Genomic DNA, 10,625 nt, shown 5'->3' with positions numbered 1-10,625 from the left:
AAGTTCACCGTATGTGTGATAGAAACAGAGAAACTTTTTCAACATCATAGATATCTCAGTGTTATAATGGCATTGTGCTCTTAATATATTTCAGGACGAAACCTTTATATTACTGCTATTATTGTTTTTGTTCTATTTCTCCAATGCGTAATTCCTATTCACTGTAAGCTACTGATGACATGATCATAGTTGTTCTATCTTCTTTAATTCTGTTCTGCGATGTTATTTTTGCTTGTTAGGAGATAAACTCTCATTCTGCTAATGTAGTGACAGGAAAAGGAGCAGACTCACAAGCTGCTTTCTATGGAATCTATGAGATTTAATTCATGATATTTCACAAAATGTGACATGTCAAGTAACTTTACAAGACAAAAACAACACATCCAGTTCATATATACGAATATCCAACCAAATCATATTATAATCCAATTTAATTTGTGCAGTATTGTGCATTACAACATTTATTCACAGGGAGCCACCAGGGGGAGTGCGTGTTTCACTTTTGGTCATTTATGTAAACCGGGGGTCCCCAAGCATTTCCATGTCATGGCCCCAAAACAAGATTAGCGTCAGAGCGAGGAACCCTTTTGCAAACCCACAGGCAATGCTACAAAATGTGTGAAGAAACATCAGCTTTTAGAATGTATTTTCTCACTTTTGTTCACTGTTAAATAATTATTACGTTCACTTAATATGAATGCTACCTCCAGAGGCTTAATAAATGTCATTACATCTGTAAACTAGATGACCTTCAAAATAACTCTGAATATCACATAAGTGATCATTTACTGAAATAATTTTTAAAAAAATGTAACTGATATTTTTTGTTTTAAATTAAGGTACTTTATCTACATTTATTTAGCAGAAACCCTCCAATAACTAGTTCACAAAATACCTATCTTACATTTACTCAATATTTTGTTTTGAAATTGAATTACAAATCTTAGAGAAATAGATATCTATACTTATCAGTATCATAGACTGCAAATATTATGTATTGGAATCAATAATATTAATCTTCAGCCATAATAGTGACCGCTAACATTTAGAAGTTATTTGAGTTATGTAAGTTATTTACAAGTATATTTTACTCTGTACTTTCAAATTGTAGAAAATCATTTCAATACATACAACAAATTGGAGCTGCTGTTGTTAGTCTTAGGGTCACACTTATATCTTTATTGTAAGCATTGTTACAATGTTCCCTTTAATAATAAAAAAAATTGAGTTTTTGCAAAATGCAAAACATATTCTCATAAACAATCATAAATATATATTAAACCAACACAGATTAGGTCACCCCACTTTGTGGATAATACATTTAATGAACAGTAACTCAAGAAATATTCTCACTAGTTTATATACTTCACTCAACCCACAACAGGTTTCAAAACTACTAGTTAGGACAAAAAGATCCAGAGGAACTCCTATTAGATTATACAGGAAAAACTCCTGGTGTGCCTATTCTTATTCTGCCTAGCAACCCACAACGGGAACAATTAGTTTATTTCACTCAACCCACAACAGGAATCAAACCCTCCATCCATTTTTGGACATGCACACATGCACAGGGAGAACATGCACACTCCATGCAGAAAGACCCTGGGCCGGGAATCGAACTTATTAAAACCTTTTAGTTAAAACAGAAAGATCCAGAGGATGCTTCACTCAAACCAGACCAGGAATTAGAACAAACTTAGAATCCAGAGAAACTCCTATTAGCTTATTTGGATGAACTATTCATCACCTTAGACCAACATTTAGATCAATCTATTTTATAGAATAAAACATGGAGAACCAACAGTTAGTTTATACTTTTTGGTTGTTTTTCTTTTTGCTCTTTCCTTTGGTTTATTGTTTTATTTGTATTTCTTTCTAATTCAAATTCTAGCTCGTATGTATGTATGTATGTATGTATGTATGTATGTATGTATGTATGTATGTATGTATGTATGTATGTATGTATGTATGTATGTATGTATGTATGTATGTATGTATGTATGTATGTATGTATGTATGTATGTATGTATGTATGTATGTATGTATGTATGTATGTATGTATGTATGTATGTATGTATGTATGTATGTATGTACATGGTGCTAAAACACCATGATGTACAATAGGAGAGGTTTCACAGGAGCTGTGGGATGTCTCATGGATCATGAACGGTGTGTACAACAACAAACACCTGGATACCAATGGAAATTGAAAAAAGAAAAAGATATAAACACTGTCCAATTGAGGCGATCATCCTGTGGCACAGCGTAGATGGAATGGAAGCCCAGGTTGCTCTGATACCTGCCTTCAGGTCATCTATGTTTGGTCAGGTGTCTCTCATCTTCCAGACATCAGCGTATTGATTTTCTATGGGGTTCAGGTCGGGGGAGTTTGCTGGCCAGTCAACAACAGCAACATCTTGATCACTAAAGCAACTTTTCATACCTTTGGCAGCGTGGGCACCGTGGGGCTGGAAACTAAAACCACCATCTCCACACAACTTATCAGCAAAGGATAAAACGCTGTAGGATTTCCAGATAAACTGCTCTTCAGAAAACACGGCGGACCAGAACCAGCAGATGATGTGGCACCACAAACCACAGACTGTGGAAACTTTACAGTGGACAACAACATAACTGGTGACGGTGATTCCTGGTGTTGGTAAGGACTGTGGCAGCAGCAGTTTGGATGAGCTGCAGCTGCCTGACAGCAGCAGGTTCATTTAACAGGCTAACATGTTGGCCTGGAGTTTCTGTTCAGGGTTAACATACTCAGTTTTCATGTCCCCACCCTGGTGAAATGTTTGCTTCAGAAACACAGTGAGACAGATGAAGGGTAGGGACCGGACCGGTGTCTGTGTGTGTTTGTGAGAGGGAGGGAGAGTACCACGGGGGTTGTCACAGCAACAAAGTCAACCAATCAGAGCTCCAATTTGGTCTGGGTTTTTCATCTGCTCTCTAAAGAACACCAACCTGAGTTTACTTTTAGAACCTTTATTTTTATTAGAATCTTTTGTTATGGTCAGAAATTTGATACAAATAAATGTTTACCTATACAAGTTGAACTTTTCTGCTGTGCACATCAACATTTTCAAGTTGTATTGCACAAATGCTTACATCAAATCTACAGGGTTGAAATAATTGAACTTCAATCAATCCTAGTTATTAAACAGTATAGTAAGCCAAACTAATTCAAAATAGATTAAAAAGTTTCTATCTAAGGAAACCCAGCAAATTGAATGGAGTCATAGACTTGCAGCGTTCACTCCTGCTGGATGAGAACAGAGAGACAATTACTTGTGTTGATTTGTTGACTTTAAGCAACTCCTCATGCTCAGCATGCATGTAGTGATAGTGGAGTGGAAGTTCTCCTCTTTATCCATCCATCCATTTTCTTGCACCCTTGTACCTCAGTGGGGTTGGGAGGGTTGCTGGGGCTACATCTCCAGCTAACGTTCCGGGCGAGAGGCGGGGTCACCCTGGACAGGTCACCAGTCTGTCGCAGGAAATTCTCCTCTTTAACACGAAGAAACCTCCAGCAGAACCAGAACCTGGCTCAGTATGATCAACCATCTGCCACGACCGTTTGGAAGTTTGAGAAAACAGAGCAGAATGCACAAAAAAGAAAGAGATGAACTGATGTAGGAGTATGCTCTATGTTCATGAAAGTATAAAATTAATAGCAGGACAACAATTAGTCAACAGCAGCGTTATCACAGAACCAAATGGGACGCCAGAGCAGATGGAGCTTCTGGAGAAACGAAGCTGGGAGAAAACCAGAAGTTAACAGGTTAAATAACAGCAAATAATGTAAATTGGAGAGTAGCGAAAAAAGTGAGGTCAGTTTGTCCTCCCTAAGTCTACGGCAGTATAACTATAACTAGTAGCTCAGGATAACCAAACCCAGTCTAATTATAATCTTTATCAAAAAGGAAAGTTTTAAGCTTAGCCTTAAAAGCATTCAGGGTGTCTGTCTGCCTCACGGACTGGAACTGGGATCTGGTTCCACCGGAGAGGAGCTAAGGAATCTGTCTCCCAATTTTTGAAATTCTATAAACCGGCAGTTAACCTGCAGTCTGAATGAAGAGATCTATTAGGAACACATGGGACATTCCGATCTCTCATGTATGATGGAGGTGATTATTAAGAGCTTCATACGTGAGAAAGAGAATCCTAACTTCTATTCTGCACTTGAGAAGGAGGCGGCGATGTGAAGCTAAAATAGGAGAAATATGATCTCTCTTCTTAGTTTTCATCAGAACTCTTGCTTCTGTTTATTTTGGTTCTCACACATGTGTTTTTGCACAACTGTGTGAATGTCCTCGTGCAGTACTTCAGTCATAATGGGGTCTGGAGTTTTATTGGAACTGCAGCTTGTAGCAGCAGTAAATAACAGAAACGTTTTCAACATGAAGACCATCAGCCACCAAACGGCTTTTCTCCATCTGTTCTTGTTCGCTTGACATTACATTTGAATCGTTTTAAAACCTGTAAACCAGATACTAAGTCCTTATACATGTTATTACATTTACTCCTAAATCAAATAACTAAGTGTATTTTTATTTTGCAATATTTTCCAAGCACAATGTGAGATAACTTCCCTCAGCTTTAGGGAGCATAGCTCCATTTTTTTTCTCTTTTTTTTAATGCTTGTGATGGCCCAGAATGGAGACAAAATTTCATTTAACTTTTTAATGAAAAATTGAAGACTTCAGTTCTGAACACAGGAAAAAAAATGTAATGCAGCTTTTATTTGTAAAGTAAACATTTATAAAACAAGAATATTTTATTTCCAGTTTTTAACATTTGCGTTTTTAATTCCTAATTTAAAATCTTGGGTTTCTTTGGACATTTACACCAGAGATGCAGGCTGATGGTGGGCCCGGTCAAGCGTCGGCAGCCCAGTCTGAGTCCGGTCAGTGGATGACTGCTTTGGTATTGAATGACATTGAAACACTGAGAACCCCAAGCGTCACTCGAACGGTGACGTAGGGCTTTCAGTGGGCGGGGCTTGTGACTAATGTCTCCGGTGGTTCTCCGACAGAACCGGTCTGACTGCTCCTCATTCATCAGCGGGACGGTGTGCTTCGTGCAGCGTTGTGATCCCGTCTGCCACTCTGTCTGTTCCGGCATCTGACACCGAGGACACCGCCGCCGGCCATCATCCGCGGTAAGAGCCGAGCAGCGGCGGGCTGTGGAGCATTGATCGGTCAGAGAGAATTGATGGCTCAGCGCTGTCCTATAAGGCCTGGCTGCGAGAGGGAAAATTACCAGCCATAGCATCATCACTGCAGCATCTCTGCAAGTGCTTTCATTCCGAACTCATCCCATCTCATTCACTGCGATCCGCTGCAGCAGCCTGCGATCATTCCCACGTAAGAAACGCGGTCGCCATCAATTGAACGCTTTTCTGCATTTTAAGTCACAAATTGGAATTTGGGTCACTACGGTCGTTTCAGGTCTGTCCAAGCCATCCTTTCTCTCTGCCCCCGTTTTCATGGAAGAGCGACAAATAAGAAGTTATAGTTAGGCCATTGGGACGAGCTTCCCCTGTCAAAACGGATGCGCGTTAGACAGAAATGGCCCAGGATGCTTGTTGGGTTTTTTCTGCCACATTATGTCCGAATCTCCAGGAAAGACGTCTTCCTCCGTCTCTGCGTAGCCGCTCTGACCGTTTTTGCGAACCAGGCATTCAGCTGTATGGAAGGGGAAACCTGGTATGCTTGTTAATTGACAGGTGTAGCAATATGAGCGAAATCCAAATGAATATTCAATAATTAATTAAAGTGTCCACAATATTTAAAAAAAATGTTTCAGTTACCTAGAGGTGTTAATATTTTAACGCTGACGTAGAATAACTCTATTTTGAAATTGCGTTGTAAAAAAAAAAAAAAGTTTAATAAAACAGAGGCAGCTTTAGTTGAAAATGATTTATTTTTGGAAAGTATTTGCTTAAAATATTTTTTAAAGAATTTACTTTGTATTATTCTAGTAATAAGTCATTTTCAGGTCTTTCCAAATAATTGTAGATGCTAGTTTAATTTGTTCAATTTGACCTTGCAGGACTGGCCTGGGTGACCTTTACACACAAATATTCAAAATATATATATAAAAAATTAACATTAAATTAAAAATGTGATTTAATATACCTCATTGTTAGGTAGACATTTTCTCGATTTGCATACCGCTGTATGAACAATATGGAAGTTGGATTGAATGTTTGAAACTAGGACATTTACAATAGAAATAAATAATATATAAATAATAAATAATAATTTTCCCTTTTTTTCCCCTGAATGTTTTCCTGATCTCTGTTGAAATCCTGCATATTCTCAGGTTTCCTACAGTCTTGTAACTCCTGGAAATGTGTGAAATCTGCTTCTGTTATTTTCCAGATCTGGATAAATATGAAAAAATAAAAAAATCCTGAAAAGAATTTGAAGGGAAACATTTTTTTGAAGATGCTTCATAAATGTAATGATTTTCTCATTAATTTAAGTAAATCTGACATGTTTAATCTTTTATTTGTCACTTTTCACTTTGATTCTAACTAATTTAGCTTTTCTGACTTTTGACTTGCTGACTAAAGGAACATTTACAAAAAATAAAAAAGAGACAATTTTGCCATTGAAACAACTTTAAATTCAAGTTGTACTGAACCTAAACTCGGTCCATGCTGAACGGTGTGCTGATGTGTTTTGTTGTTGTTGTTGTTGTTGCTTTTTAAGAAAATAAAAACAAACTGTTGAGCAAATCTATAATTTTAACATGTCCAGGAGGTTTAGATCTTGAAAGAAAGCTGAGTGCTTGATCAGTCCAGATGCCAAAAAAGTGTTGAAATGTCTGTAAGTCACACTTCAAAAAAAATTTGAGTTTAGCGTGGCGTTGTTTGGTTACTTGTAGAACCTGTGGATAAAAACCATAGAATCCTGCATTCAAGAAGAGTTGACATGAGATCATTTCAGAGAATTTCTCCTGTTTTCTGTTAGATTGGAACCTAATGAGTGAATGTTTTCCAGATTCCTGGATCAATAACAGAACAGAAGGCAGTGAGACTGAATGAGAGGAAGAGTTACAGATCATAAGAGTAAAGCGAGAGAGACTCTGTGCTCCGTACCAAACAGCAGAGGACTCAGTGGACAGCCCTGATGACGGATAGATATGTGACTGGATATACTTTGGATGTTTTCCAACCTTAAATCAGAGCGAGGATCTGTCATGTTTATATATTTACTTCTAAAAGTTGCACAAATTAGATTTTAAAAAGTTAACAAAACCATAAAGTTTCTTTACAATAACACCTAAACTACCAGACTGATTTCATCTTTTTTTTAAAGGTGAGATTCAGTAATGATACATACTAAGCACTTTGTGATCAGCTGTAAGAGTCAGAGTATCAGCCTGTGGTGGATGAGCAGGGAGTGTATGGAAACACCAGGAGCGTCTTAATGGATGGACAGAAAGAGCGTCAGACTCCATTTCATTTGGACCCACACCAAGATCGAGATCGGCCTCAAAGGGCCAGTTATAGCGGAACGTATTGACGAGACATTAACAAACTGTTAAAATATTAATAAATAGCTGTCTGCATTCATGAGAACGCTTTGAAATGAAATGATATCAAACATCCTTTCACGTTAATGAAAGGCGGCATGCAGACAAAACTGCTGATTTAACTGATAAAATAATATTTAAGCAGACAACTGTAATACTGAAGGTTCTGTTTCTATAGTCTAGAGGGCCACACAGGAACTTCTGGTGGCTGGATTTGTCCTTGTGTTGGACACACGTGACATGAGGTTTGGACTAGGCCTTAAAATGTGGAAGTTCTGATTTGGCTTAGGCGGTTATAAGATAGAAATGCCAAGGTTTTACTGTTTTAGCCCAAAAATGTAAAAGAAAAGTTCTGAAATATAAATATTATATTTTACATATCATATACAGACCCATTTAAAATACTGAAATATCAATGAGAAATTCATTTTTTCCAGCGATTTAATTCAATAAGTGAAACACAAATTATCTTTATGTTTTAAAGATTATATTTCTGCTAATTATGATGATTGTTTTTGCTTATGGTAGCACAAAAAACATTTTAGATGAAATATTACTTCAAACCAATAAATAAAGCATTTTCAGATGGACCTGCTGAAAGCTTGGTATTTTAATCTGACAAACAAGCGCCATAGGCATGTTTACTGTAATTTATTGAAGCCAACCCCATGCAGGAGGAGTCACTGCATGGGGTTGGCTGCAGTGGGGACTGAACCATGAAGCCTCCATCACAATTCCCACAATTATAAGCCTGGAAGCCACCGGGACGGTCAAGGCAAATATAATTTCCCCAGGAAGAATCTTTAAAGAGATCAGGTTTTTCAGCACCGTCAATAAAAGTGTTGAGTCAACTGGGGAAAAATAATTACCTCACTGTAAATATCTACTCCGTTTTACAACACTGATTAGTTTTTTCTGTTCCTTCTTTACTTTCATTGTCTTTTATTGAAAGACAATGCACTGCTACATTGAAGTATCGCAATGTAGTAAGAAAGATAGAAATGTAAAGAGCAATAAATTATTCCTACGAATGCAAGCATGAGGCAGCTTTAATAATTTTTAATAATCTCAAGGCGAGTGTTTAGGGAATGTTTTAATACAGAAGATTATTTGGCATATGCACTCAGTCATTTTATTCTTTAAAATACTTTATAGTTGAAGCTTCCTAAAAATGTAATGTTTGTTTCTTTTCAATTAACTTACATTTGAACACTCTTTATGTAACAATTTATCTCATCACCTTTGACCGAATAACTGTGATGATGCTTTGTACAATTCTGTTTTTTTATTATTTTTTTAAAGGGGCAGTATTATGTAAAATTGACTTTTTTGAGCTTTCCATCATGTTATAATGTTATTCCCTTATCAAAAGCATACATAGAGAGTTGTCTTTATTTGTTCATGTTTGAGAAATCCTTTAGTCTCCATGGCAACCAATCAGCTGTGCAAAGCGCCTGGTTAGATTTAGCGCCGCCTTCGAGATGAAACGCCTCCTTGGAGTTCCACCTCATAGAGAAGCCCTCCCCCACACAGCGCCCCCACTCTGCTCCTTCAGACTAGCCAGCAGCAATCAGCAAACACCTGCTGGAACTGCACAGCTGCTGGGCTCTCTATAGGAACCGCTTCTCAGTAACATGCTGATAAAGACATTGTTAAAGGGTTAACAGAGGAGCCAAGTAGTGATGACTTCCTGAAGGCGGAGTGTCAGAAAGAGGAGTCTTTAAAGAGACACAGGCCCAATTTCAAGGCATTAAATTAGGAAGTAAAAATATCATATTTTTTATATATAAATATATATATAGCATTTTTATAACAATGTAGTTGCTTGATTATGCTCTAAAATTGCAGTATGTACCTGGAAAATACATTATACTGCCCCTTTAAAAATCCAAACAACTAGTAAATTGAGAAAACAATGAGCAAATTGATCAATAATTTAAACCAAACCATGAATAGAAATAGTATATTTGATATGTCTTACGATTCTTGTCATAAGTAAATGTTAAAAAGTTGAATTGATGGATTTTGTTGTGTCTGTTTCCTAGATTTAGAATTCACGTCTTTTGGGTGTTAGGATGTTTCTTGATGACTGAAAATGTATGCCAGCAGATTAAATGACCCTGCGTATTATTTCACAGACTGTTTATTCGTACTGTATTTGTTCAAGTTTTTATTCTTCAACTTGCCTGCATTTTGTTTATTCAGTCTTAGTTCAGAACTGGGGTCTGACTGAGGCCATTGTCATGTGACTAGTTCTTTTTAAGTTGTTTGCAGGGGTTGTTGGAACATTAACTTAGCAGTTGATTTTTGAAGGTCCATCTTTCTCATGTTCTTCAGGAAAGTTGACTTTATCTGGACAGTGGATTTGATACTCACTGGTCTCTAGTTTCCGTTTCTGCTTGGTGTACTGTGTCAGTGGGCTGGACTTAGACGTGCTTAGAGTTTTCTTCTAATCAGTGGCTTTCACCATTGCTGTGGCCAGTGGACTATGCAGGATGACAGGTGGCGTACTTGGTGATTAAATTCCTGGTCTGACCAATATGCATATCATTTTAATGTATTGTTTATATTCTGATAAATGTACAGCAGTTGGTGCACCGGCTTTTGAAAAAAATACAATTAAAACATGAAACAGATATGTCAACAGCTGAATATCTGCTTAAGGTACATAAAATGGGGCAACTTAGCTAAGGGAACACAACTGAAAGCAAAACAAGATAAACAAAGTATAATGGCTTATTGCAAACAAGACAAGAGAAAGGAGTATTAAGACAAATGCACGCACAAATGGAGTCTCGTAATGGGTTTTATCAACAAAATACAAAAATTGCAACCTTTAATTCAACCTGAAATGTGCAGAAAAGGCTGGTTAGCGCACTATAGTCTTGGATAGTTTTATCAGAAGTCTCAATACATGAACAGTCTTTAAAATGACTGCTGGACACCACATTAGATCTTGGAGCATCTGCCCCCAACAACAGGGACAGGTTTAGCAAATGTTTGATGATACTTCTACTTCACAGCATTGTAGGGTGTCCTGCCTCTTTAAACACCAGAGTTTGCTTCCTCATTGG

At 37.3% G+C, this 10,625-nt stretch overlaps 1 protein-coding gene across 3 annotated transcripts in view; it reads left to right on the top strand.

Moving 5' to 3' along the window:
• The first annotated feature begins 4,972 nt into the window (after positions 1 to 4,972).
• Positions 4,973 to 10,625, top strand: part of nat16 (N-acetyltransferase 16) — a 33,618-nt gene continuing 27,965 nt past the window's right edge. For 2 of the 3 annotated variants that reach the window (XM_081599335.1, XM_081599333.1), the window contains exon 1: positions 4,973 to 5,167. The gene's annotated coding sequence lies outside the window, so the exon portion shown is untranslated. The remainder of the gene's footprint in view (positions 5,168 to 10,625) is intronic. The other variant, XM_081599334.1, reaches the window with a different exon arrangement.

This window comes from Poecilia reticulata, chromosome 18, assembly GCF_904066995.2.
Source record: "Poecilia reticulata chromosome 18, P_reticulata-male-v2, whole genome shotgun sequence".
Taxonomy (NCBI): domain Eukaryota; kingdom Metazoa; phylum Chordata; class Actinopteri; order Cyprinodontiformes; family Poeciliidae; genus Poecilia; species Poecilia reticulata.
The sequence above is the reverse complement of the archived record's forward strand: the minus strand, read 5'-3'. Positions and strand labels throughout refer to the sequence as shown.